Here is a 6,256-nt window from a genome sequence, read left to right as displayed (position 1 = left end):
GTTGTTTGGCGGGTCCGGGCTGGGGATTCGAACCCGCCACCTTAGGTGTACGTGGCTGGCGCCTTAGCCGGTTGAGCTATAGGCGCCGAGCCTTCTATGAAGTTTTGTTGGCCGACTGGTTTTAGAGATGGGGTCTTGCTATGTTGCCCAGGCTGGAGTGCAGAGGCTGTTCACAGGCCTGATCACAGCTGACTGCAGCCCTGAATTCCTGGGCTGCATGGGCCACTGGAGTAGCTGGGACTGGGGTGTGTGCCATTACATATGGCCACCCTTTGAGCCTTGAAGTGTACTCAGGCTTCTAAGTACCCCGGCTAGGCTCTCTCCCTGAAGGATGCCCTGAGCCTCTCAGTATCAGTACTAACTCTGCCCTGACAGCCATAATCCAAAATATGCAGGAACTTTACAACAAATCTTCAAAACATGTGAGGCAGGGCGGCACCTGTGGCTCAGTGGGTAGGGCGCCGGCCCCATATGCCGAGGGTGGCGGGTTCAAACCCGACCTCAGCCAAACTGCAACGAAAAAATAGCTGGGCCTTGTGACAAGCCCAAGAGAATCGCCTGAGCCCAGGAGTTGAAGGTTGCTGTGAGCTGTGTGATGTCACGGCATTCTATCAAGGGCGATAAAATGAGACTCTGTCTCTACCAAAAAAAAAAAGTGAGGCAAAAAAGTATAGTACTGAAAAGAGAAATTGCAAAGTCCATGATCAAACTTGGAAACGTCAATTACCCTCTCCCCATAGTGAAAAGAACTGACAGGAAATTAGCAAGGACAAGGAGAATCTCTTCCTCTGGAGAGCACCACCCTGCCCTGACTGACATTTACAGAACTCACCGCCAGAAACAGTAGAAAACACACTTTTCCAAGTGTAGATAGAACATCTATCAAGATGGACCATAGTCTGGGTCATAAAATACACTTTAACGAATTTAAAAGAACAGAGATCATAAAAGTGCATTCTCTTGCCACAATGGAATCAAAGCAAAATACTAATAAATAACAGAAAGATAACAGTAAGACCTCCAAAAATTTAGAAATGAACAACATAATTCTGTGAGTCATAAAAAAGTCTTAAAGTAGAAAATGTTCAGGGAGAATGAAGGTGGGGGTGCTTCAAAAGATAGAAAATGATTTGAACTGAACGTAAATGAAAACAAAGATTTGTGAGGTGCAACCTAGATGGGAATTTACAGCAATCCCTGCTTATGTCAGAAAAGAATAAATATCTCAAATAAATGGCCATCAGGCACTAGGAAAAGAAGAATGAATTAAGTACACAATAAACAGAAGGAAGGAAATAATAAAGAGTAAAAATCAGTGAAATTGAAGAAACCTAAGGAAAAAAATAAGTGAAGCCAAAAGCTAATTCTTTGAAAAGAGCAATAAAGGCAGCGTTTGTTACTCAGTGGTTAGGGCACCAGCCACATACACAGAGGCTGGCAGGTTTGAACTGCCCTGGTCCTGCTAAACAATGACAACAGCAATCAAAAAATAGCCGGGCATTGCGGCGGGCGTCTATAGTCCCAGCTACTCAGGAGACAGAGGCAAGTGAGGCACTTGAGCCCAGGAGTTTGAGGTTGCTGTGAGCTGTGACACTACGGCACTCTAGGCCCAGGGCCATAACTTAAGACTCTGTCTCGAAAAAAAAGGACTCGGTGCCTATAACTCAGTGGTTACAGCAACAGCCATATGCACCTAGGCTGACAGGTTTGAACGGGGCCTGGACCCGCTAAACAACAATGACAACTGCAACAACAACTAAAAATAGCCACGCATTGTGGTGGGCACTTATAGTCCCAGCTACTTAGGAGGCTGAGGTAAGAGAGGGCAACGTACTAAGACTCTCTCTCTCAAAAAAAAAAAAAGCAATAAAATAAGAAGACTGACCAAGAAAAAAAGAAAGGAATGATTTACCAATATAAGTAATGAAAGCAGTGTTATCACCAGAGAGCTTTAGGTTTAAAAAATAAGGCAACGTAACAACAACAACAAAAAAGATAACAGGGGCAGTGCCTGTGGCTCAAGGAGTAGGGCTTCATCCCCATATACCAGGAGTGGCGGGTTTGAACCCAGCCCCAGCCAAAAACTGCAAAAAAGCACAGTAGCTCACACCTGTAATCCCAGCTACTCTGGAGGCTGAGGTGAGAGAATCACTTGAACCCAGGAGTTTGAGGTTACTGTGAGCTAGGTTGACTGTACTGGACTCCAGCACAGGCAACAGAGTGAGACTCTCTTTCTTTCTTTCTTTCTTTTTTGGAGACAGAGTCTCACTTTGTCGCCCTCAGTAGAGTGCCATGGTGTCATAGATCATAGCAACCTCAGATTCCTGGGCTTAAGTGATCCTCCTTGCTTCAGCCTCCCAAGTAGCTGGGACTATAGGCGCCTGCCACAGCACCCAGCTATTTTTAGAGATGGGGTCTCGCTCTGACTCAGGCTAGTCTCAAACTTGTGAGCTCAGGCAATCCACTTACCTCAGCCTCCCAGAGTACTGGGATTACGGTCACAAGCCACTATGCCTGGCCTAGAGTAAGACTCTTTCTAAATAAATAAATAAGTAAATAGACCGGGTGCAGTGACTCACTCATGTAATCCTAGTACTCCGGGAGGCCAAGGCGAGTGGATTGCCTGAGCTCAGGAGCTCGAGAGCAGCCTGAGCAAAAGAGAGACCTCATCTCTAAAATTAGCCCATCAAAAAAAATAATAATAAAATAAAATAAAATAAAATTAGCCCATCATTGTGGCGGGGCCTGTAGTCCCAGTTACTTGGGAGTCTGAGGCAAGAGGACCACTTGAGCCCAAGAGTTTGAGGTTATTGTGAGTTATGACGCCACAGCAAGGAGAGTTTAGAAGAAACTAAACTGGAAGGGGTACAATTCACAATTCAAGAAGATTTGGATGTTAAGGTTTCTACTGAAGTTTGTCATCTTAATTAGCGTTGGCTTTGTCATTCTGACTTTTAGAGAACAGCGCATGGTTTTAAAAATTAGACTGTATTTGTTTGAACAGGATGTAGTTACCATGTGAAGCTTGAACTTCAAATTTGGATAAAGATAAAAAAGGCACAATGAATTCCAACTCAAATGTATGCATAAGAGTTGAAAAATTGGAGCCACCTTAAAGAGAAATTGATTCTAAAATTTATAAAACCTATAAATAATCAGAGGCCAAACCACTATATTAAAACACATTCTCTTGGGCGGCGCCTGTGGTTCAAAGGAGTATGGCACCAGCTCCATATGCCGGAGGTGGCAGGTTCAAACCCAGCCCCGGCCAAAAACTGCAAAAAAAAAACCCCAAAAATACATTCTCTAGCAAGTAAAAATCTTGTAGTTTAAACATTTGCTTGTATCCACTTTAGATACAAACTCACTCCTTAAAGTGGCTCCACCTTGACAGATGCAAATATTTGTAATGAATGCACACCTGCTATATGTAGTTTCTCAGTGAAAACATCCCAGCTAATTCACAAAGGTCTGATGGCATCTTTCATCACAGTTAATTGACCCCTCTGTGGATAACTAAATTAGTTTAGATATTATACTTTTTCACATCAGTGCATTGGGAAATCACACCCAGTAAACAAGAGTAACAAAATTATTTCTGTGACAGTATAAATTATTTAGCTCTCTAAACATAGCTGGGAATTGTGGTGGGCACCTGTAGTCCGCAAGAGAATCTCTTGAGCCCAAGAGTTTGAGGTTGTTGTGAACTATGACACCAGGGCACTCTACTGAGGATGACAAAGTGAGACTCTGTCTTTAAAAAATAAACAAATAAAAAAGTAAAAATAAAAATTTTCAAATCCATATTCTTTCATTAATAACTGGGTCAGTTTGTCAAAAGTAATGACTTTATATAGTAATACCAGATTTTACCGAACTACTTAAAGATACTGCAAGTCAGGTATATGTTAAGTAAGTGCAGGTAAGTGCAATACACAGATCCTTGTCTGAATCTTTTAATCTTTGATTATGTGAAGATGCTTTTAGAGTAGGATTTGAGGCTCGGCGCCCATAGCTCAGTGGTTAGGGCACTGGCCATATACACCAGGGCTGCTGTGTTAGAACCCTGCCGGGGCCTGCTAAACAACAATGACAACTGTAACAAAGTTACAAGGATTACATGAGTGAGTCACTGCACCCTGTCTATTTACTTATTTATTTAGAAAGAGTCTTACTCTAGGCCAGGCATAGTGGCTTGTGACCGTAATCCCAGCACTCTGGGAGGCTGAGGTAAGTGGATTACCTGAGCTCACAGGTTTGAGACTAGCCTGAGCCAGAGCGAGACCCCATCTCTAAAAATAGCCAGGCGTTGTGGCAGGTGCCTATAGTCCCAGCTACTTAGGAGGCTGAGGCAAGAGAATCACTTAAACCCAGGAGTCTGAGGTTGCTATGAGTTGTGACTCCATGGCACTCTACTGAGGGTGATGTAGTGAGACTCTGTCTTAAAAAAAAAAAAATCGAGTAGGATCTGAATTACTTTCCCAATAGTCAAAGAATGAAGTTTTATGACACTTCTAAATAGTTGCTGGTTTGTTGCCAACCACATTATTAAAAGCACTAAGTAAAAAACATTTTAAGATTAAATTACAATAAATATTTTTGAAAGTTCCACTGTTTAAATCCAATATAAATCAATCATATCCAATTATAAAATTAAAACAAAAAATATTAATTCCTGAAAGCTAAAAGCAAGATTAAAAAAACAATCACCTCTATGGTGCATTTTACAAGAGTACATGTTAAATCTACTAAGTGTAAAATATAAATGTCTTAACACAATAACTAAGAAAATGCAGTGAGGGCTATGTTAACCAGTTTCATGTAAGTATTTCAAATTGTATATAAAACCAGCACATTGTACCCCATAATTGCTCTAATGTACACAGCTATGATTTAATTTAAAAAATCACCAATGGGTATTTTAGACTTTTGCATTTTTAAAAAAATCTATTACAGCAGTGGTTCTCAACCTGTGGGTCGCAACCCCTTTGGGGGTCGAATCACCCTTTCACAGGGGTCACCTAAGACCATCAGAAAACACATATTTTTGCATACATGAAGTAGCAACGAAAGTAATTTTATGGTTGGGGGTCACCACAACATGAGGAACTGCATTAAAGAGTCGCAGCATTAGGAAGGTTGAGAACCACTGTATTACAGGGAGGTGTGGTGATAGGCATGGTATCTCCTTGGCTGCTTTTTGAGAGATGAGAGGCAACATGGACCACCTGTAATGAAGATGGGAGGGGGTAGGTTATGATTACTGGCCCTATCATAGTCGAGGTTGATGGAGAAGGGAGAGAGGCCAGAATTGACAGGAGGGGTGGCCAGAAGGAAAAGGAGTAGGAAGAGGGAAATTTTGGTTTCTTCAGGGAGAGAGCCTTGGAAAGTGCCTTGTAGCCACAGATCTTTAAAGGCTTCAGAGAGGTCATCCCAGTCTTGAACATGGGAGAGAAACCAGGCATCCTGAGAAAAGGCATGGAGAAAAATAAAAACCGGGGAGGAATGTTACATATTCACTGGGAAGCTGGGCTCTAGGATAATGTAATTGAACTGCCAGAGGCTTGAGGTCCTTCTCCCAGAAGAACATCTGGAATGAAAGGGATAGTTTGTTGCCTGTTGTATTCGGCCTGTTCTACAGCTGGATAGGCCCAGTCTGATTTCCACAGTAAGTAATCACCGCCAGAAAGACACGCCTTTGCAACAGACTTCCGATCATTAGGAGGGAGAGCATCATTAGACAAAGTGTCCACTAAGACAAGAGTGAATACTGTGCACAAGCCTATTTCAACTCTCTGAGGGTTTTGGGTTTTTTTGAGACAGTCTCACTATGTCGCCCTGGGTAGAGTGCGGTGGCATCACAGCTCACAGCAACCTCAAACTCTTGGGCTTCAGTGATTCTCTTGCCTCTGCCTCCCAAGTAGCTGGGACTCCCGGGTCCCGCCACAACACCTGGCAATTTTTTTCTTGCAGTTGTCATTGTTGTTTAGCTGGCTCCGCCTGGGATCGAACCCGCCAGCCCTGGGATATGTGGCCGGCGCCCTACCCATAGAGCTATGGGCGCTGAGCCCTCTCTGAGGGCTTTAAAAGGAAGAGGCTGATGCTGGTGCGCTCAATTGTCTTGTTGATCAACAGTTTCAATAATTGGAAAACAAGAAAAAAACATCTAAAGAATCTCCTGGCTCGGCGCCTATGGCTCAACCGGCTAAGGCGCCAGCCACGTACACCTAGGGTGGCGGGTTCGAATCCCCAGCCC

The sequence above is a fragment of the Otolemur garnettii genome, unplaced genomic scaffold (assembly GCF_000181295.1).
Source record: "Otolemur garnettii isolate 467f Iridium unplaced genomic scaffold, OtoGar3 scaffold00260, whole genome shotgun sequence".
Taxonomy (NCBI): domain Eukaryota; kingdom Metazoa; phylum Chordata; class Mammalia; order Primates; family Galagidae; genus Otolemur; species Otolemur garnettii.
The sequence above is the reverse complement of the archived record's forward strand: the minus strand, read 5'-3'. Positions refer to the sequence as shown.